General features: G+C 40.9%; 1 long non-coding RNA gene across 1 annotated transcript; it reads left to right on the top strand.

Annotated features, from left to right (window-relative positions):
* The first annotated feature begins 17,227 nt into the window (after positions 1-17,227).
* LOC140700899 (uncharacterized) lies at positions 17,228-21,630 on the top strand. The gene is made up of 3 exons (XR_012079643.1): positions 17,228-17,387; positions 19,846-20,409; positions 20,812-21,630. It is a non-coding gene; the product is annotated as an uncharacterized lncRNA (long non-coding RNA).
* Positions 21,631-22,261: the final 631 nt, after the last annotated feature.

Raw genomic sequence — 22,261 nt, 5'->3', positions numbered from 1 at the left:
ACAAAAGCTTTCTCAGAAAAAGCATGGGCTTGGGAATCAGATTTTATTTCAAGTCCTGGCTCTGCCATTTATTAGCTATCAGACTTTGACAAGTAACTTCATCTTGCTCACTGGCAAATATTTATCGGGCACCTACTATGTGCCAAGCACTGTTCTGCCTGCTGAGGATACAGGAATGAACAAAAAAAGACATACTCTCTGCTCTTTAAAGCTTATATTTGAGTTTTCTCATTTATTAAGACTAATAATGCATAGCACTCTATTATTGCTGTAAGGATTAAACAAAACAATTCATGCAGATATATGTATATACGTGCATGACTGGGACATTGTGCTGTACACCAGAAATTGACACATTGTAGCTGACTATGCTTCAATAAAAAAAATTATGCAGAATATCTGTGAATAGTAGGTGCTCAATGCATGCTAATTTTCTTCCCTCTTTCCATTTCTTAGTCATTATTGGATGCTGGAAAAAGCACAGGATTGGATGTTAGAACCCTGGCCTACCAATCTTAGCATTGCTGTTGACTAGCTGTGTGATCTCAGGCAAAGACCTTAACCTTTCTGGGTCTCAATTTCCTCCTCTGTAAAATAAATATGTTGTATGAAATACATTGTAAGACTCTCTATGTTTGGATGAGATTCTGTATTTCTCAAAAGCAATCATTCATCTTGATGTATTGTGGCAGAGTGGGTATATTAGACTGTGTGATGATTTAAAAACAAATTTATAACCAACATGCATCAAGGATTTACTAGGCCCAAGCACTGTGCTACAGCCCTATGCTTTCTGCTTTAATTCCACGATGATGCTATAAGGCAGGTATTGTAATCCTCGTTTTATATGAGGAAATGGGAGCCTCAAAGAAGTAAATTTGGCCAAAGTCTCAGGTAATCAGAGGCAAAAGTGGTATTGATACCCACACTGGTCTGACCCTAAAAGCCATTAGCTTTGTTCTCCACTACTACTGTGTGGCTGCTCAGAACTTGTCGTAAGACCAACTGAACAGAGTTAGTGACTCCATAAATGAATCAGTATGTCATGTCAGGAAGGAGTGCCTCCTGCATGGTTCATCCAAGGGAAGACACAGACATGAGTCTGGGCCCCTTCTGCATCCCAGGTCTTATTCTTGCCACCCTGCCCCGCCAAAAGCGGCCTCTCCCAACCTTTATTTCTGTGGATGAGTCCATGTGATGGATGGGAAGCCAAACATTATTGTTCAGAAAAGATGTTTTTCAAATTGGACATCTGCTGCTTATTTGGCTGGGAGTTTGGCAAGTATTTCAGTTCGTTGTGGTGGTCAGACCTAGAGGAAATAATTAGGTAGTCATGGCAACCAGCATCCCAGGAATACCATGGTGATACCAAGGAGGGAGCACTGAGTGGAGAGTCCAGATGCCCACTTTGCCAAGAATACCCTGGCCTCAGGTTCCTCAGCAGGGCCTCTGCTCCTTTAGTTCTAAAAGTCTTTCAAGTGGAGAATAAAATAATTATCTACTGAAAGAGATAGGTCCTGAGAGCCAAAGAGTGCCTGGAGAGGTGGTACAAAATTCCTATGTGGCTGAGAAAGACTAAGGAGGGGTGCAAAAATGCATGAGTGAAACATGCACTATGTCCTAGGAACTGTGCTGTGTGCTGTACCATTGCCTCAGTTCATTCTCATGATATCCTTCTCTGGATAGAGGAAGAAACAGGCTCGCAGAGGTGACATGACTTATCGAAGATCACATAGCTGGATAGTAAGATCTAGCTGATTCTAAACTTTTGTTACAACACTTCTACCCATCAGAACCTTTCTTAAAAACCACTTTCTGCTGGAGGTGGAGTAGAGGCCCAGTGGAAGGTAAGTTGGCATCTGTCCTGAAGGCCATGTCATTGATTGATGTTCTCTCCCTTACACTGTCCAACTTGGTGGGATTTTATCCCCTGGTGTAGACTGAAATCATTCTAGCATAGCCTGAACATCTTGTCCTCACCCCAGCCATTTTAAATCCATATCCATGTTCTCTCTGCAGTATTTCTGTTGTGCCCCTAGGCAGTATATTGCAGTTGAGTCTGAGCCCAACTCTCTCTCTTTTTTTGCCTTATTGAAAAAACTGACAGGATGGGCATGATGTGCTCCAGTTCCTGGATCATATATCTTCTCTGTGACTCAGAAGTTGGATTGCTTGCTACCGTACAGATCTTTGACAATTTCCGTTTCCCATGGGTAGGTTCAGAAAAACCCCAGTCTTCAGTGATTTTCCTTTCCCTTTCCATCTTTTAGAGTCCCATGAGATTATTGTATTCCCTTCAGTTGCTGAGGGCAGGTTATGTGATACTTCATACCCAGCAGGCTCTAGGGAGAAAAAAATGCTGATATTCACCAAAATGGGATCAGAGGACCTGCCTTTGATCCTGTTTCTACCCCTTTCTGCCACTAACTAGTCTGTTACCTTGAGGAAGTCACTGGACATTTTTCCATGTGTGAAATAAGAGGTCAAAAAAACTATGACTAAAGGTGTCCCTCAATGCTAAGATTTGCTAATTCAAGTCATCCTTCTAGTAAACAAAATTTCACTTCCCATTTGAAAGCTAAGATTGTTCAAGCTTTTGATTTTTCTTACCCACCTTTTCCCTGAGTTCTGAGGAGGTAATCTGTGAGTCTTTAGAGAGCTGTCTTTCTCTGTCCTGATGGGTAGAAGGACAGATCAAGAGAAAACAGAGATGGGAATGGTGCCAGTGAAGAAAGTAAACAAGTTAAATGATACCTTTAAGGAATTGAAGGCAAGTGTTGCCTGGGTCAAGCTGCCCTCATTTCACTGTGCTTTGGCCTCAGCAGATGATGGTATAATTAGGAAGGGCACAGACTTTGGATCTGGTTCTGTCACTTAAGTAGCTGCATGATCTTGGGCAAGTCATTCAACCCTTCAAAGTATCAGTGTCCTTTCTGTTAAATGTGGATAATGGTGCCTTGATAGTTGTTGTGAGGATCAGTGATGAGATAAATAAAAGAAAGGGGCACTGAGTTTCAGAGATACATACTGATACATTTACAGAAGAACTGACATGATGTTGAGATTTGCTTCAAAATAACTGGGGGTGATGGTCAATCGATTTTCAACAAGGAAGTCAAGACAATTCAACAATATTATCTTGACAATATTGAATATTCTTTGAATATTCTTTTCAATAAATGGTGTTGGGACAACTGGATATCCATATGCAAAAGAATGAAGTGGCACCTGTATCTCACACCATCTTGATAACTTGAAATGAATCAAACACATAACTTGAAAGGCTAAAACTACAAAACTTTTAGGTGAAAGCAAAAGTGTAAATCTCTGTGATCTGAAATTAAGCAACTGTTTCTTGGATATGACACCACAAATACAAGCAACAAAAGAAAGTAATAGCTAACTCAGACTTCATAAGAATGAACAACTTTTGTTCATCAAAGGACACCATCCAGAAAGAGAGAAGACAACCCACAGCATGGGAGAAAATATTTACAAACCGTATACCTGATAAGACGTGTAATCTTGAATATATAAAGAACTTTTACATCTCAATAATAAAAAGATAAATAACCCAATTAAAAATGAGTAAATAATATGACTAGATATTCCTCCAAGAGGTCTCCCCTTATCTGTTGGGGATACATTCCAAGACCCCTACTGGATGCCTGAAATCGCAGCTCGTACTGAACTCTGTATATACTGTTTTTTCCTACATACATATACTTATGATAAAGTTTAACTTATAAATTAGGCACAGTAAGAGATTAACAATGATAACTAATAATAAAACAGAATGATTATAACACTATACTATAATAAAAATTATGTGAATGTGTTTTCTCTTTCTACCTCTTAAAAATTTTGTACTGTACTCATTCTTGTAATGACATGAGATGATAAAATGCCTGCATGATGAGATGATGTGAATGACGTAGGTAGGCATTGTGACGTAGTGTTAGGCTACTAGTGACATTAGTGAGAAGGGGGATCATTTGCTTCAGGTGACCCTGGATCATTGAGTCATGATGATGTTGATGCCTGTATGTCAGGAGCAGATGATGTGGAAGGCTGGGGATCCTGGGCAGAACGGAGTGGGACTGCATGAGATTTCATCATGTTACTCAGAACAATGCACAATTCAAAACTTATGAATGGCTTATTTCTGGAGTTTTTCATTTAATATTTTAGATCATGGTTGACTACAGGTAACTGAAACTGCAGAAAGTGAAACTGAAGACAAGTAAGGGCTATTGTACAAATGATTGATAAGCACATGAAACAATGCTCAACAGCCTTAGCAGTCAGGGAAAAGCTAATGGAAACAGGAAGGACACAGAATTATTAGGGCAGTGAAAACACTCTGTATGATACTATAACGATGGACATATATCATCATACATTTGTCCAAACTCATAGAATATACAGCACCAAGAATGACTCCTAATGTAAACTGTGGACTTTGGGTGATTATGATGTGTCCATATAGGTGCAACTAGTTGTAACAAATGTACCATTCTGGTGGATAAGGTTAGTAATAGGGGGTGCTATGTGCACATGGGGCAGGGGTATAGGGGAAATCATACCACCCTCTCAACTTTGAGAAACTAGAACTACTCTAAAAAATAAATCCTTAAAAAAATAAATTTAATTTAAAGTTTAAAAATTAAAATAAATAAATAAATAAATAAATAAATAAATAAATAAATAAATAACTAGTGTTGGGGAGAATGTGGAGAAATTAGAATCCTTACATGCTGCTGATAGGAATGTAAAATGTGCAGCCATTCTGGAAACCAGTTTTCTGGTTAATCTTCAAAGGTTAAATATAGAGTTACCATATAACCCAGAAATGCCTCTGCTAGGTATATACCCAAGAGAAATGAAAATGTATGTCCACTTGTATATGAATGTTCTTGTACACAACTGTTCATTGCAGCATTATTCATAACAGCCAAAAAGTGGAACTCAATGTCCATCAACTGATAAATGGATGTGAAATGTAGTATATCCATACAATGGGGTACTATCTGACAATATAAAGGAATGAAGTGCTGATAGATTCCACAAGAAGGATGAACCTCAAAAACATTATACTAAGTGAAAGAAGCCCATCACAAAATACTACATAATGTACAATTCCATTTATACAAAATGTCCATAACAGGAAAATCTATAGTGACAGAAAGTAGACCAGTGGTTGTTTAGGGCTGGGGGAGAGGGATGGAGGTACAGGAGGTGATAGCTGAAGAGTGAGATTTCTTTTGGGGGTGATGAAATGTTCTAAAATTGATTGTGGTGATGGTTGCATAACTCTATGAATACACTAAAAACTATTGATTATACACTTCAAATAGGTGAATTGTATGGTATGTGAATTATGTCCCTGTAAAGTTATTATTTAAAAAAATAACCTAGGTTGGAGTTGTTGGGGGAGATTAAATGAGGAAACAGAGGAAATAAGATCGACTGGCTAGGATTTGATCATGTTGAAGCTGGTTAATAGGTAATGCAGGCTCATTATACTATGCTCCCTACTTTTGTATCTGTTAGACATTTTCTATAATAAAAATACATGTAAGTAAATAAATAAAACAGCAAGACATAATAGACTGACAATAACTGAAACTATTATTATAGCACAGAGCCAATTACTGAATTTTAGAATGTAGGCATGTATCCCTAAATAACCCATTATACACCTGACTGTTTTCCTTTAACTTGTCTAAATTCCTTTTGCACTTTCTTTTCACCATAACCTGGGGACAGCAGAACAACTGGTCCCAGACATGAAGATGACCTGTCACTCCTGACCTGTCCCCTTCTTTATCTCCCATGGCAGATCAGTCACTCATTTTTGCCAGTTTTCCTTCCAAATGACTCTTATCTCCAGCCATCCTTCTTACTCACGCCACCTGCCTAGACCAAGCCCTTGGCACATTCTACCGAGACTGCAGTAACAGCTAGTCTTCTTCCACAGCCTCTCTCCATTCCCTGTCCTGAGTCCAGTGCCCATCTCTCCTGCACACCACCAGCAGACTCTTCCCATGCATGTCCTCATGTGTGCCTCTGCCGTGCTCAAAAATGAACAGGCTCTGCATTCTTATGGCATAAACTCCTGATTTTTCTATCTGGATTCCAAGCATCTAATGCCATCCTGTGAACCCAAACTTATTTCTCTTTCAAAATTTGTCCCTATTGCCTGTTTTTCCCCCTCTACATAATCCAACTTATCTATCAAGATATAGCTCAGGTGGCATCACATCTAGGAAGTCATTCTTTTTTTTTAAATTTATTTATGTAATTTTTTAATTAAAAATTTTTATTCTTTTTAAAAATCGTTATCATGGTGTGATTCATGTACTGTAAACTAAGCATATTTCAAATGTACAGTTTGATGAATTTTGATAGATGTATACACCAATGAAACCACCACCACAATCAAGATAGCTAACATTTCTGTCACTCCCCAAGAGATGCAAATTTTGAATTCCCAATTCCCTTTACCCCCGGTAATCATAAGTTTGTCCTCTATATTTGTGAGTCTATTTCTGTTTTGTAGATAAGACCATTTGTGTCCTTTTTCTTTTTATATTCCACATATAAGTGATATCATAAGATAAGATATATATATAGTGGAATACTACTCAGCCATAAAAAAGAACAAAATAATGCCATTTGCAGTAACACGGATGGACCTGGAGATTGTCATTCTAAGTGAAGTAAGTCAGAAAGAGAAAGAAAAATACCATATGATATCACTTATATGAGGAAGTCATTCTTTTTGATCTAGCACTTCCATCCACTGTTGATTTAGGCATCCACATGCTTCAAGGGAGGTAAATCTTAATTGATCTTATCCAGTCGTATTATTCCATTTTTCTTGTCAGGGACTGGTTTGGAAATGAGCATGTGATGAAATTCTGAACAGTCATACATGAGAGGAGGTCTGTTGGGGAAAGTATGTCTTGGAAAAAAAAGTTTTGCTCATAAAAAAATAAGGATAAAAGACAGGCCTTTTGCTTCTGCCTCCACCCCCAGACATCTAGGCATTGAGGAACAAAATGTAATACCTAGAACTGCTGCAGTCTTCTTATGACCATGAAAAGAAAGCCAAGAGAATGAGGGATGTTGTAGAGCTGGAGCCAGAAAGCCACTGAACTGCTGATTTAAACCAAACTGGGAGTTCAGCTACTTCTGCACATCTTATTACATGGAATAACAGATGTCCTGGTGGTGCCAGGCAATTTTATTTCAAATCCTAAAACTTCATGAACAATCTCATTCAAGAGCCTCCATGATCTGGTTTAGGAGTTAGCCAGTCTGATTTCCAAGCCTCTTCCTGCAACTTACTAGTTCTGTGAACTTGGCAAGTTACTCACCTTTTCTAGTCCAGGGCTTCTCAAATGTTAGCCTGCATCAGAATCACTAGAGGGGCTTTTTAAAACACAGATTCCTGAACACAGTCCTCCAGGGATTCATATTCGGTAGGTCTGTGATGGAACTGGAGAATTTACATTTCTTACAAGTTCCCAGATAATGCTGTTACTCAGAGGACCACACTTTTGAGTAATAGGGTCCCAGGTCTAAGTTTCTTTATCCACAAAACGGACGTGAGAGCATTCCCTAGTAGGCTTTATGAGGATTAAACATGATAATACAGATATAGTGCTTGGCCCAGTGCCTGGCACAGAAGTACGGCTCAGAGATGATAGCTATTAATATCAACTTGGGAAAATGTTAATCCTGCAGCTGAGGGCTGAGTTTGTGCGAATTCCAGGTACAGAGTCATTTCTCTGGAGTTCTGGGGACTTGCAGGGCAGGCTTTCCCAGAGAAAAGAGCCAAAAGGAACCTGTTGACTGCGGATATTAACTAGGTGGCTGTGGGAGAATGACATGAGTGATTGGCTGGGATGATTGGAAATCATCCGAAGTATGGCTCGGTTGAGAAGCAGACGGGAGGAAAAATGGCCTTCACTTATCAGCCTCCCATTAAAATGGTTTGTAGTGTGTCTCAGCTTTATCCAAATGATTAAAGAGGTGAGACCTTGAAGGGGTGGAAGGGAGGGAACAAGACTGGCCGGCTGGCTTTAAAAGAGGGAAGGCAATAAAAGATTAGTTATTAAATAAATGAAGTTCAGGAAATGATCCAACGTCTTGGGAGTGTTCAATCATAGAAGACGAGAAGCTTCTAACCTTGTAGAGTCAAAGAAAATTCACAGAGAAGCACGTGACCTCAGGCCTGCCACCCTCTTACAATTTTCCAGGGTAAGGAAAAATTAAAAACACTGAGAAACTTGGATTTTAAAAAAATCTCCGTAAATTCTTTTCCTAAAATTTCCAGTAGATCTTACTTTTTTTTTTTTAACTTCCCAACAGTAAAGGAATGTTTCTGTTGCTATTGTTGTTAGCATGTATCGTGAACACAGCCACTTACTGAATCCTTAATATATGCCAAACACCATGCTAAGATTCACCTGCATCATTTCATTTAATCCTTTTAACAATTCTAGGCTGTAGGTTGTATTTATGTCTTTTGCAGATGGTAAACAGGTTCAGAAAAGTGAGTGGTTTGGGTCATATGTCTAATAGAAGTGACTTTAACCTGGACCCAAAAGGTATTTTAACTTTTCAAATAATGTGGACATGTATTTTCTCACTATTCTCCCCAGACTGTCAGCTAGGTGTTAATATTCCTGTTTTACATAAAGGGACCTGGAGATTTAAAGGACTTATGGGCATGCCCAAATGTCATCATAAATATAAAGTTGTGAAATCAGAGCTGAAACTCAGAGTACTCTCTCACTATATGACATTGCCTATGGGAAATCTCTCAGAATCATTTTTTAAAAGGTAATTTGCATTACATACATATTTATAATTCCTTTCCCATTAATACATGAGACAAAATTTCCAAAATTTTTCTCACACTATTTTCTTGGAAACACAGTTTCACCTTCATTTTGATTTTCTTTCTCTCTTATTTCCAGTTTCATTCTTTCCCATTTCCAGAGTAGGTATCACTTCTCCAAACAGCTCATCTTCTGACTTTGCTACGAATTTTCATGAATAAACATTTTTACGGCCCTAAAGAGCCGGAATAACCAAGTCAGAGATCTTTCTTCTTTCTTGTCCCTATTTCCGTTTAATTAGTCCTCACCACCTATGACTTGTAAAAAGTCAAATATTATTATCTCCATATTAGAGATGAGGAAATTGAGTTAATAGGAAGGTTAAAAGCGTGTCCCACCACACAACCACATGGCTCTAGGCAGTGTTTTTTTCCTGATTTTAAAGCCTGCACTCTATAGAAGGCTTTATGTTGAGTTGTCCAGAGATCTGAGTTTGAGAAGAGTCAGAAATCTACCCACAATTAGCTTAATTTCAGACTGATCTCAAGCAAATTTCTTATATTCTCTGGTCTCAGTTTCCTCTTCTGTAAATGACATTTCTGTAAAGTTTAGAGATAATATGTGTGAAGTGCTTGCTGCTGTGCCTACAAGCAGAAGATATCAACAAAAGCAGATTATATGTATATAATATATAATATATATTATACATAAATATAAAATAAATATATACAAACTTATCAAAGTTTTATAGTTTTAGCTCTTATGCTTACATCTTTGATCCATTCTGAGTGAATTTTTGTATATGATGAAGGTAAGGGTCCAACTTTTTTTTTTCTCCACATGAATAACCAGTTTTCCAAACACCATCTGTTGAAAAAACTGTCCTTTTCTGAATGATTTGGCATCCTGGTTGAAAATCATACATGAGGGTTTATTTTTGGGCCCTCATTTTGTTCCATTGCTCTATATGCCTGTCTTTATGCTGGTTCCTCACTGTTTTGATTATCAAATCTTTCCAATAAGTTTTGAGGTGAGGAAGTGTGAAACCTCTAACTCTGTTCATCTTATTCAAGACTATTTTGGCTATTCCAGGTCCCTTGAGATTTCATATAAACTTTGGAATGTGTTTTCCTATTTCTGCAAAAAATATCATTGGGATTTTCACAGGAACTTCATTGAAACTATATATAGCTTGGGGTCATATTATCATCTTAGCAATACTAAGTCTTCCTTTTCATGAACACAGGATGTTTTTTGCGTTATTTGTGTCTTCTTTCATTTCTTTCATCAACATTTTGTAGTTTTCAGTGTTCAGGTCATTTGCTGCTTTAAGTTTATTCCTAATTATTTTGTTCTTTTTGATGCTATTGTTTTCTTAATTTTCTTTTTCAGACCGATCATTCATAGCATGTAGAAGTTCAACTTATATTTTGCATGTTGACTTTGCACTTTGCAACTTTGCTAACTTTATTTACTATTTCTAATAGTTTTTGTGGAATCTTTAGGATTTTGTACATATAAGATCATGTCCTCTGTGAACAGAGACAGTTTTACATCTTCCTTTCCAATTTGGATGCCTTTTATTTCTTTTTCTTGCCTAATTACTCTGGCTAGGACTTCCACTATTTTGTTGAATAAAAGTGGCAAAAACAGACATCCTTGCCTCTCCTGACCTCAGAGGAAAAGCTTTCAGTCTTCTACCATTGAATATCATGTTAGTTGTAAATTTTTCATATATGGTCTTTATTACGTTAAGATAGTTTCTTCCTATTCCCAGTTTTCTGAGTACAGATTTACATTTTTTAAGACACTTTGGCTACTCAGTGGAGAATGGACTGGGTGGGGATGAGCTTATAGCAAGGAGATCATTTTGGAAGCTGTTGTACTAGTTTAAGCAAAAGGTAATATCCTGAATTAGGATATTATCAGAAATGAAGAGGAGGGAACAGTTATAAGATACTTTTAGGAAATAATGTTAATAGATCTTAGTGATTGATTTGATGTGCTAGAAAGGGAAGGGTCAAGGATGCTTTCCAGCTTTTCTGACTTGGGAAACTGGGTAAAGAGAACCCTAGAGAGGGATAGTTTGTGAGGAAGGATGATGAATTAGTTGAAGATGAGGCACTCAGGGACAGGAGGTTAGACAGAAGAGTCAGAAACTTGATGAGAAAGGTACAAACTGGAGAAGTTTAGATGTATTTCCATCCAGGTGGTGGTCAAAACCATATGTATGGATGAGTTGAGCAAGGTTTACAAAAACAATTGCTTAGAGAGACCACGCAGGTAACAACCATAACAAATGGACATGATGCAATACTTTAAGGGGGCGCTAAGGCCTGGGGCAAAAGGACCATCATGTCCTTCCCAAAGACTTTCCAATATAATCGGCCAAGCAGAGACTGCTGGCTTGTGCGCAGGCCCTCTCCCGTCCCGTTGTTCTCCTTCATAAACCTAACAAAATAGGTTCCATCATCTTAACGGAATTTCAGGGAGCGTGGTCGACCAGCGGGGAGGTAATTAGGGTCAGGAGACACCCCTTGCCTTCCCCCAGCACACTTGACATCATTCCACAGAGGCAGATGTGGTTCCAGCTGCAATTGGCTCTGTTCTTAGCAGCATTACTCAGAGCAGTGGCTGCTGGGAGCTCAAATCTGGGAGCCTGGGGGTCCTTAACATGAGACTGCCAAGAGATCTCAAGGCCGAGGCCAGCAGACCTGGCTCCCGTTTCAGAATCTGGAAGCACAGTTCTTCAAAACGTCAACATATTAATGACCTGCTGAAGGCTTGGCTTCCCATGCGTGGGATATTTGGAAAGAAAAAGTTATTTTCTGTTGTTATTTTTATATATAAATAACACAATTTAACTTTTCAGCACTGCAGAGAGGTCTGAGCAGCCAGGGTGGAAGATCCCCCACCAGGGTGCATTTCTGAAGCCAGTTCTTGCACGAGCCTGAAGCTCCAAGGGGAGTCAGGCTTGAGCAGCCAGAGGTCAGCATCTCTGTTCCTGTTTTTCATATGAATGGCACGCCAACTAGGACAGAAGATCCAGACAACTGGCCTGGGTTGTTGAGGCTGTTTTTTGAAATGCTAGGTTGAACAAACTTAGCTTGTGATTTTTGCCTCTTTGATGGCTATGTAGACCAAGGAAGAGATTTTTAGGAAGCTCTTTCCAGTGACAGAAATAATTAGATACATTAAGAAAACAGCAAGCAAACACACTCATCCTTCAAAGCCATCTGCATCCAAACCTTTGCCTATCTCATTCCTTTGGGCCCCATGACAGTTACTTCTATTTTGAGCTGAACTAGACCACACTTTGGGCTTCTCAAAGGCAGAGAGAATCTTATTCTACTTGTATATGTATCTGTTCCAGGGCCAAGTGAGGTACCTCATGGACACTCAGTGTTTGAATGAATTAATGTACGCTTCATTGTTTCATTAAGGCATTGCCCCTTCCTATACACTGCTTACTTCCTGTATCTTCCATATAACATTACTTTCTTTTAGCCATTGCGTTAGTTGCCTAGAGCTACCATAGCAAAGCACTACAAAGTGGGTGGCTTAAACAATAGAAATGAATTGTCTCACAGTTCTGGGGGCTAGTAGTCCACGATCAAGCTGTCACAGGATTGGTTCCTTCTGAGGGCTGTAAGGATGATTCTGTTCCATGCTTCCCTCTCAGCTCCTAGTGGTTTGCTGGTAATTTGATGTGTTCTTGCTTTGTAGATACGTTGCCCCAATCTCTGCCTTCATGTTCACGTGGCATTCTCCATGTATTCACAGCTCAACTTCCCCTTTAATAAGGGCACCAGTCATATTGGATTCAGGGCCAACTCTACTCTGATATGACCTCATCTTAACTAACTCCACCTGCTCTGACCCTGTTTCCAAATAATACCATATTATGAAGTTTTAAAGGTTAGAATGTCAAATTATGAATTTGAGGAAGACACAGTCCAGCTCTTAACCATGTTTCACATCTAGTGATTTTCACAGCACTCTCCATGCTCATAGCTTTCTCTAGGTCAGAGATTATATCCTGTTCTCATAAGGCTGAGGTGTACTAGAAGGATCTCAGCTCTAGAAGAAGTCACTGCTACTTCTTGGCCTTGGTTTTCTCACATGTAAACTGCAAAGTTAGGGTAAATAATCCTTCAGGCCACTCCCAACATTGAGATTCCTAGATTTTTCTGGGAATCAATAGCCCCAGGGCCTGCTGTCATTTCTAGGCATTCTTCTTTCATCATTAACTAGCAGCAGAGCTCACCATCAGTACGTGATTGTTAACAATCAATGGCCTTTCTCATTTTTTATTCAATTATTTGCAAATCTTATACAGTTTGTTAATTTACATTTTTTTGCTGGGTGTGATGGTGTACTCACAATTTAATTATTAATAACCTTAAAGAAGATGTTATTCAAGCAGTCTGAAAGAAGTTCACACTCAGTTGTAAAAATGATGATCTAGTCTTCTCTGGCTTTCTGTTGCATTAAAGAACAACTAGGTCTGGTATCTGCCTGGTATCTGTGTGGCCAAACATATTTTGTTCACCTTTATCAGCCAGTCCTTTCCTCTATGCACATTTCTCTAGCTACATTATATGTATATGTCTCTATGCACCTCTGTGTACGTTATCATTATTAATATCCATTCCTACCTTTATGCCTCTATTTTAAGTATTCTTTACACCTCACATATGGCCTTTTCCCATCATCTCCTACTCATCAATCAAGATTTAGCTAAAATGTCGCCTCTTCCAAGAAGCCTTCTCTGACCTCCTTAGGTTAAAGAACTCACTCCATTCTCTGAACTGCCACTGTATTATATATACACTCTTCTTTCACATTTAATCACTTTCTACTTCGTATGAGCAGAGGATTCAACATCACCACTTTTCAGCTCCAACTCTAAGTAAATCAGCTAAACTCTCAGGTCTCAGTTTACCCATCTGCCAAGTGGGAACAATTATGCCCAACATCTATAGTAGTTACAAGAATCATTTAAGACAATAAATGAGAACACAGTAGATGCACAATAAATATTAGTTCCCTCTTCACCATCACCCATGTCAGATTAATGCATTTGCTTATTTCTGTACCCCCCCATCATCCTCTAGGCTAGAACCTGATATTTGCTGGATGCTTATAAGAGATGGATACACAAATGGATGGATGGTAAATTGAATAACCTATGAGAAAAGTTGAGAATACTCAATTTAGGCTACTACTTTTATATGAGCAATGCCAGAGTTGAGTCTTCATGGTCCAAAACCATGATCTAATTAGTAAACAAACAAACAAGCAAAAAAAAATTTCTAATTCCCCACATATAATCCCTCACCCCAAGTCCCTAGCCTAAAACTCACACATTATTTATTCATTCCCTCCCACTGAGATACTCTAAATACTAAAGCTGCCTCTTGGCTGCTATATTCAGGCCTGCCTTTCTCCCTGGTTTTGCTTGTTCTATGTATTCTTTCCTCTTTCCCTCCATGTGTTTATCAAAATTTACCTGTTCCCTGTGCTAATCACTTAGGGTTTCAATTACCACAGAAAAAAAAAGTCTTTAATTGATGGCAGGAAGGGCTTCATACAGTGCTAGCCAGCCTTCACAGTGGTCCCTAGTGATCCTCACTTTATGATATTCATGCCCCAGTGTAGGGCCCTGCCATGTTAAATAAGGATAACTTGGGTGATCAATAAAATATTGAGAAAGTGTGAGATGTCCAAGGTGAGGTCATAAAACACATTCTTGCTTCTGTCTTGGCTCTGGGATTGCTCACACTGGGGGAAGCCGGCCACCACGTTGTGAGGACACTCAAGGAGCCCTGTGAATAGACACATATGAAGAAAACCCGGGGCCTCTTGCCAACAGCCAGCACCAACTTCCCAGTTATATGAGAGAACTACCCTGAAAATGGATTTTCTAACCCCAGTCAACTCTTCAGATGACCTCAGCCCAGACCAACATCTGATTCAATCTCATTAGAGGCTTAAAGTTTGAACCACCAGCCTAATCACTCCCCAATTCCTGGCCCACAGAAAACAAGAGAGATAACAAATATGTATTTTTGAATTGGGCCAGTATGTTTGGAGGGGATTTGTTATTAGATATCTAATACATTGGGTTACCCAAGAACTATTGATTCCTTATTCCCAAAGAGTAAGTGGACAATTCCTGGGTTCCAGGAAGTATAGTGAGAGGGAGTTTGGGAGCAGATGCAACTATCAAAGCCTCTTGAGTTCCTACCAATTAAAAGCAGAAAATACTTCAACCACTTTGTAAAACTGCATGACAGTGTCTACAACAGGTGAATGTGTACAAACATAAAAATTCAGAAATTCCACTCACAGATGTGTACTCAACAGAAATGCATGCACTAGAGACACATGTAAGAATTTTTCTAGTGGCATTATTGATAATAACTAAAACTCAGGAACCATCCAGTAGAATGGATCAATAAATTATAGTATATTCACTGGAACACTGTACAGCAATAAGAATGGTCAAGCTAGCCACAACTCAGCTACACACAACAACATGGATGAATGTTTCAAACAGTGTGTAAAGAAAGCCAGACATAGGAACACCTATCTGTGATTCTATTTGTACATTTCAGAGAGGGCAACGAAGGGGCTGCTGGGGTGCTGGTGATGTTCTGGTTCTTGATCTGAATGCAGAAACATGGGGAAGATTCTAACTTGGAAAAATCAGTGAGCTATACATTTATGATTTATGCATTGTTCTGTATGTATATTTACTTCAATAAACAATGCACCTTTAAAAAAGGGTAACCGACTTTGAAAAAGGAATGAGTGTACCTGAGAGCAGTACAAGTTCAAAAAGTTTCTTGCTTTATATTAAGGAGGGAGATGGGAAATTCCTTGCACTGGGCCTCAGTTGCCTAAAATAATAAAATAACTATTAATATTTTTATGTACCAACTATATACCTAAAGCATTATGTCAAGCAAATAAGTATGACATTGCAATTAACTGTTAAATAATATTTCAAGACAGAAAATAGCATGCTCATTTTACAGATGTGGAGACAGAAGTCAAGATGTGGAGAGCTGACACCACAGCAATCCAGCCTCAACCAGAGACAAAGATGACACTCTAAAGATGGTGCAGAAACAAGCTGGAGGAAACCTCGGTGGCCACCTCACCAGCCCAGACTGCTTTCCTTTGGACTGTTAAGTAAGAGAGAGAGAAACCTGTTTTACATAAGCCCAATGTGGGGGCTCCCTGCACCCTCCCTAACATACGTGGCTTTACAGGAGGAGGTGAGTGCACAGAGACACGTGAACACACACCTTGGCCACTGGCCAATAGCTCAGCCCTCAGAGAGCAGATGATTGGGCCCCCAAGAGAGAGATCAAACGTCTCCCTCTCCCAGCTAATCTGAGTGACTGACTGCTGCCTTTTTAGCCTCCTTCTATTCTCCCCTCTTTCTTTTTCATTCTAAAAGAATAGGAAGGCAGCCACAGAGGGACTTACAAGGTCCTCTTCGTGGCTGACAGCACGGCCCCATATACACCTTTTTACTGGATCATCACCACAAATATGTGGGGTAGGAATTAACTTAATTTCCATTTTGTTGGAAAACCAGGTCTCAAATAAATGCCTTGGTCACGTTAATAAGTGACATGGAGCCAAAAGTTTTTCATCAGTCCTGGTCTCCCTGGAAAAGCACCTACATGGAAACTTGAGGCCAAAGAAGGGTTCCTGACAAATGCCTTTTCACCATTCCTGTAGAGCAACATAATTCAGAGTTACAGTCCAGGCCTCCTCTATAAGAAAGTAAACAAATGCAAGAATCTCAGGAACCTTACTTTAAATCAGCCTTACTCTCTGTCCTTACCAATCTTAAGTTTAAGTTGAAATAACTGGACAGCCTTATGACTGCAGCCTAGACTTTGCCAAAGTCACATTTTAATAAAACTTAATCAAATTCAGGGCCTACAGCACACTTGTTCTCATGAGCCTCATGACAAACCTGTAAGTATTTCTTCCCCATTTTTCTTACACATGGAGGAACCGAGGCTCAGAGAGGTTAAGCAACTTGCCTATAGTACCACAGTGAATAAGTGAGAGCCTCCATGTCAAACACTCAGCTCTGGGTCTGGCTCTTTTGAAGTGTACAATAGAACATTAGTTACTATTTTGAACGGTGAGTTGGGACTGAAATTGAAGTCTGGCTGTAAATCTGCAGGTCCACTTGGCCTCTCTCCTGAAGATTTTCCTCTCAGATCTCCCTGTCCCTGAGGCTGCCTTGGTAACCTACCCAGTAATTATGATGACATCTCTGACATGGTGCTTACTTCTGTGCCAGGAACTATTCTACATGCTTCCATTTATTAACTGTGTCCATGCCCTCCAGCCGGAGACCACCAGGAGCGATCTGCGGCTGCACGCTGGCTGGATTGACTGTTTGCAGTGAGGGAGCACGCACATCATAGGAGTGATGGGGTGTTTCAGTAGACAGTGTTAGAAAGGACTTATGGAATGTGGACTTCTACCAGCGGAAGTCAGGTGATCCTGGAGAGGGTTCAAGGAAGCAGGGGTTTGCTCTATACCAGGTGCTATCAAGAAAAAAGGATAATTCGGATTTGATATCTTAGTGAATCTTACTGAGAAGAAGGGGAGAATAGAAAGAGGCTAAAGAGGTAATTAGTAAAGAGGCGGCAGTCACTCACTCATACTTGCTAGGGGAGGGGGATGTTTGGTATTTTTGTGGTTTCCATAGTGACCTTGTTTTTGTATGCATTAAAATATATAGATAGATAGATAGATAGATAGATAGATAGATAGATAGATAGATAGATACAGATTTTACATATATATATATATATATATATGATAGCTCCTTTTTGGTTTCCTTTGTGAGGTTATTTATATTCAGCAAGACAACACCGCAGCCTGACAGCAAGAGCCAGGCTAGCACCTAACAACACGGAAGGCCTTGCTTTTAGTGCTAGGCCAGTTCACAGATGTCCAGGCTGCTTTTCTCTTGCTCATTTATTTACTCTTCACGAAAATTCTATTTCTGATTTAGATTCTATTAGCATCCGAGATGAGGAACATGAGATACAGAAGATTTAAGTCAATCGCCAAGGTCACACAGACGACAAATGGAAGTGCTAGGGCAAGAACCCCGGCAGTGTGGCCCAGGAGATCTTCCCTCCTAAATACTGTGATATTCCACCCCTGCACTTACCTCCCCAGGGCCTAATCCCATCAGATTCCCTCGCTTACCCAGATAGTCCCATGGCTAGATTCCACGGTGGCCCAGACTCAGCCTCTGGAAAACAGCTGAAGTTCCTGACCTGAGAGCCTGCCTGGATCTTTCACTCATTGTCATCCCAACTCTCTGGGAACCTGCTCCGCCTGTTTCGCTGGACACCCCCTCCCACCCCACTGCAGGCATCACCTCCCCAATGTCCTCCCCACCCTGGTGAATGAGGCTTGCTTCTGGAGGGGTAGACTTAGGGCCTGCCCAACCCCAAGTGCCTGTTGTGACATCCTAAAAGAATCTGATGAAGGCCCCCTAGGGTGTTAGACGCTGCCTGCAGGCTTGGAGGCAGTGCAGTGTAGAGAAAGCATTAGCTGAGCCCCTACTTAATGGATCTATGTCCTCTGGGCAAGTTACTTAATCTCTCTGAAGTTCAAACACTGTAAGTCTAAGGACGCCAGTGACCAACTCAAATTGCTGCTGGAGGATCAGAGGAGATCATGTATTATTCTTTTGGTGGAAACTGAAAAAGGGATTACGTTTCCCATCTGGGTTGATATAGAACAGACAAGAGAGAGTGAGCAAGGGAGGGTGACAAAAGCTAGAAACCATCCTGTGCAGTGGAAGCCTTTTATAAAAAAAATTTTTTAATTGAAGTATAGTCAGTTTACAATGTTGTGTCAATTTCTGGTGTACAGCACAATGTTTCAGGAATACATATACATACATATATTCATTTTCATATTCTTTTCCATTATAGGTTACTGTAAGATTTTGAATATAGTTCCCTGTGCTACACAGTAGGACCTTGTTGTTTATCTATTTTATATATAGTGGTTAGTATCTGTAAATCTCAAACTCCCATATTTATCCCTTCCCATTCCCTTTCTCCGCTGGTAAACACAGCTTTGTTTTCTATGTCTGTGAGTCTGTTTCTGTTTTGTAAATAAGTTCATTTGTGTCTTTTTTTTTTTTTTTAGATTCCACATATGAATGATATCATATGGTATTTTTTTTCTCTTCTGGCTTACTTCACTTAAAATGATGATCTCCCGGTCCATCCATGTTGCTGCAAATGGCATTATTTTATTCTTTTTCTTTGTCTTCCCCTCCTCTTATGAGATGGAAGGTGCACCCAGTTGGGGACAATATCCTAGAGGTTACAAGCACAGACACTGGCATCTGATTTTGTGGTTCAAGTCCTTGTGCCATTGGGGCTAGTGTGTGGCCTCAGGAAAGTTACTTAACTTCTCTGGGCTTTTCTCTCTTCATGTGTGACTAGGGGACTAATGCTGCTTTGCATAGTAGTTGTGAAGGAGCAGAAAGTTGGCATCTGTGGAGTGATTGGACCAGGGCAGTCTTCCCACTGAGGGAGGTTTCCTACCTTCCTCTGACCTTGCAAGGGTTTTTGTATTTGAAAAGAGGCTGAAGGGGAAAGGGCAGTCCTAACTCCAAGGTCTGAAGAGCAGACACAGCCATTTCAGGCTTCAGGGAACTGGGGGTGGGAGGGCATCCCAACCCACATCAGATAAGGACCACCTATTGTGTTCAGCTCAGTGCAGGGCTTGGCCTGCCAACGTGAGGGTCCAGGAAGAGTTTCGGTCTTGGTTGGGCTAGGAATGTAAGATACTGAATGTAACAGAAAAGTACTGGATTTAGCATCAGAATAGCTAAGTCCTAGATCTGGTGCCACCTCTTTCTGGCCTTGGGGAAGTCACTTAACCTCCATTTTTTTCTCCTCTCCCTCCTCCACAACAGAAGGGAAGTTCCTATAAAGCAAAGGATAAGCATCTATTTTTCAGTCTTCACCACAACTCTCCCGTATGTAATATCATCATGCCCATCTTACAGAGGAGGAAACCCCAGCTCAGAGTGGTCAAGGAGCCTGTCTAAAGGCACACAGCCAACAGCAGCTGGGCTGTGAACCAGGCAGCCAGACTCTGGAGCCTGTGCTCTCAACCTCTCCCATGAGCACGAGCAGCATCTCAAGGTTTCCTCTTTCTCATCTGAAACCCTGGAAGAAGAATTGCTGCCCTGCTTTCTGCCAGGCTGCTCTAAGGATCAGACGGGCTGATGGACGTGACTGGGCTGTGCTCAACTGACTGGGAGATCCGTGGTTGAGATGCGGTGGGGTCCCGTGCGCTGTGGCTTCAGAGGGCACACAAAAAGACCTCAGTGTGGATGAGAAAAGCAGGTTTCAATTCAAGGCAAGGGATAGTCTTTCCACAATGAGTGCTCCTGATTGAACTGGGTGAGGCAGGAAGCCCTCCCCACAAAAGAAACACCAGCTAAGAAAGCAGGGGTGTTCCTTCAACACCCAAGGTAGGTACTGGGAGCCCCCGGCACAGGGCTCCGCCCAGGCAAGTGCACCATTCAGGGGGCTTTCCCTCCCTTTCCTCTCTTCTTTTCATGTTAGATGCTCCCCAGCCACTGTTTCCCCTTCAGATTCTGTGAATTCTCCTGTTTCCGTGAGGTGGCCGGAGCCCGGCATGACCTGAACATCCTTTGCCAACTTCATCACAGCCTCTGGGGCAGGGGTGGATATGCGGGAAAACATTTTCCCTGAATTCTGGCTCAGATTCCTTCAACATCTGTGGAAAACAAGGGAGTTTACCACACAGCCCTCTCACAATCAAACACTCAATTAATACTTGGCTCCTCAGAGTGACCTTTCTCAAGAAAAATACCATTTAAAAATTTTCTCCACCTCTTTCCATCTTTCAGAGAGAGGAAGTGCTGAGGCCAACTATGGAGAAAGAGGCTTCGGTTCCCCCTGCAGACTGTAGTTCCAATACCCTGGGCCAAAGCATGCAGAAGGGACCTCTGCGCATACCCTGATGCGACCTTCACACTGCCTGGGTGGGGTCAGAGCGGGGACTGGGGTGAGGGCCTAAGGAGGGAGCGGTGGCTCCTTGACGGCTTTCTCTGTCACCCTGAGAGGATGGGAGAACCTTGTTTTCTCAGGAACACTGGGAGAGGATGATGATGATGGATGAGAGAGACAGAGAGACAAAGGAAGAAAGAGGGAGACAGAGAGCCACTATGATGCCATCAGGAATTCTCCATCCCTCTGCAATCTGGAGCCCTCTGATTCAAGGTGTGCTCCACAGACTAGCAGCAGCACCATCATGCATGAGCTAGAACCTGTCTGAAATGCAGAGTCCTGGGCCTCATTCCAGACTGACTGAATCAAAATCTGCATTTATCAACACCCTCAAGTGATTTGGAGCCACCTTAAAGTTGAAGAAGCACTGATCTACAGAAGATTGCATCCCAGTTCCTAGCTGTGTTCCCTGGAAGTCCAAATCCCTAGTGCTCATGCTATGGAAGTCCAACTCCCTCCCCAGATTGTCTGTGAATTCCCAGGGAGCTCACTCTCTCAGTCACCTCTGGTCACCTCTGGAAAAACTGTTCCCCCACATGGGACAGTTGATAGCTTGTTTCGCCCTCTCTTGCTCACGCTGTCTGTCTGTTCCATACCAAACCAGATGGGAAAATTAATGCCTTTGTCAGTTTCCACAAAAAAGCAACTCACACAGAGCATTTGTGTGTCCATGTAGGAGATTTTCCCAAAATGTGTTGAGTCGTGGAGCTTGGATACAACAACCAGTGTAACCATTTTCTACTGAACACTAGATGTCTCTGGTCTTTGACCATACAGCCATAGGAAGTCTTCACTGGCCCCTTACCCCAGGTGTTCCCTACTTTACCCCATCTCCCAGGAGCATCTCTTTCTATCTCTCCTCCCTGGCTTCTCTCTTCTCTTCTCCTTCCATCCCTCTCAGGGATGGAAACTCCTCTCATTTTCTCATATGGAGCAGTAATGACATCCCTTCTGTTGTCTTCACACTATGCTCTTAAGAGTCACCTTCTGTCCCACATGTCTCAAGAAGACAATTTCATGGCAGCACTATTCCCAATGCCACAAGATGGAAGTAACCCAAGTGGCCATCTACAGATGAGTGGATAAACAACCTTTGGTACATGCACACAATGGAATCTTATTCAACCTTAAAAGGGAAGGACATTCTGACACATGCTACATGAATGAACCTCGAGGACATTATGCTAATAAGCCAGTCACAAAAAGATAAATCCCGTACAATTCTACTTACATGAAATATCTAGACTAGTCAAATTCATAGAAAGTAGAATGGTGGAGAGAGGAGGAAAA

The sequence above is a fragment of the Vicugna pacos genome, chromosome 13 (genome assembly GCF_048564905.1).
Source record: "Vicugna pacos chromosome 13, VicPac4, whole genome shotgun sequence".
NCBI classification, from domain to species: domain Eukaryota; kingdom Metazoa; phylum Chordata; class Mammalia; order Artiodactyla; family Camelidae; genus Vicugna; species Vicugna pacos.
This window is presented reverse-complemented; position numbering and strand designations above follow the sequence as displayed.